We start from the raw sequence: 1,090 nt of genomic DNA, 5'->3' as shown, positions 1-1,090 counted from the left end.
CCTGTGATTTTTAAACAGCCGCCTAAGTTGACACACTGATCACCTGTCTCTGAAGCAAAGCTTAAGCTGTTTGTCATGTATCATCATAGGAACATTTTTTTCAGTAGTAGGAACACATTTGCAATCACCGACTGACTCTCTCTTGCCAGGGTTTCTTCATAATCAGTTTCATGAATCTAGAAGCCAGTAGTCCCAGTTTAGATGTATCTTTATAGACATCAAAAGGAATAAAAAGATATGAAACTGCTTATCCAGGAATCAAGTCTGAGTCTTTAATATCATGCTGCATACCAACCCGCCCTACCAATGCCACTACCAAAAAAAGTCCATATTCTTCCATGAGATCATTGTGGATGTGCTTGGTTGTCCAGCTTGGTAAGAGCTAGAACTAACCTTAGGTTAAGAGCAGATGTTAATTTTTTTATGTTGAAGATTCCTAAAATGCCTTACTCCTTGACCTTGCCAGCCAGGGAGGCTGGTGGCTGTCATGGCTTTAGAAAGGATGAAAGGAGAAAACCGACCAGGGGATTTTTCAGAGTGGTAGTGTGGGGATCAGCGATGCCAAATATTCACCAGCGTAGTAGAGCTGGGAAAGGTGATGTTTTCCAGGACAGAGGGCAGCTCTTCAGGTATTATCCACCAACCGAGTCTGAAGACATGGGTGGAGCCAGGGTCCTTGTGTCCACAGGGCTCACAACCAAGGCAGGTGTCCTGGTGTGGGGAGACAGAGGCTGGGTTTTCCAAGGATCGAGGATGGCTCAGCCTACGCTATTAAAAACAAACTTCCGTAATGTAATCAAGCAAACAAGAATATTTATCTAGATAATTAATCTTAGAGGAGAGACCAACCTGAAGGAGAACGAAGGCAGGGAAATCCTAGAAGGTTCTTTGAGACTTTGCCAAATTAAACAACTCATGTTCGTGTGCCTATATTCTGTGAATAGTAAATACACCGAATTTCTTTTGCTCTGAAGTGAAATTAACTGTGCTCTTCAAATACTGGGCAAGTGTCATAAACAGAAAGAGTCTTCGTGGGGAACCGACACAACCAGAGAAAAGAAACATCATAAATTTCAGGGGTTTGGTTTTC

The sequence above is a fragment of the Pteropus vampyrus genome, unplaced genomic scaffold (genome assembly GCF_000151845.1).
Source record: "Pteropus vampyrus isolate Shadow unplaced genomic scaffold, Pvam_2.0 Scaffold262, whole genome shotgun sequence".
Taxonomy (NCBI): domain Eukaryota; kingdom Metazoa; phylum Chordata; class Mammalia; order Chiroptera; family Pteropodidae; genus Pteropus; species Pteropus vampyrus.
The sequence above is the reverse complement of the archived record's forward strand: the minus strand, read 5'-3'. Positions refer to the sequence as shown.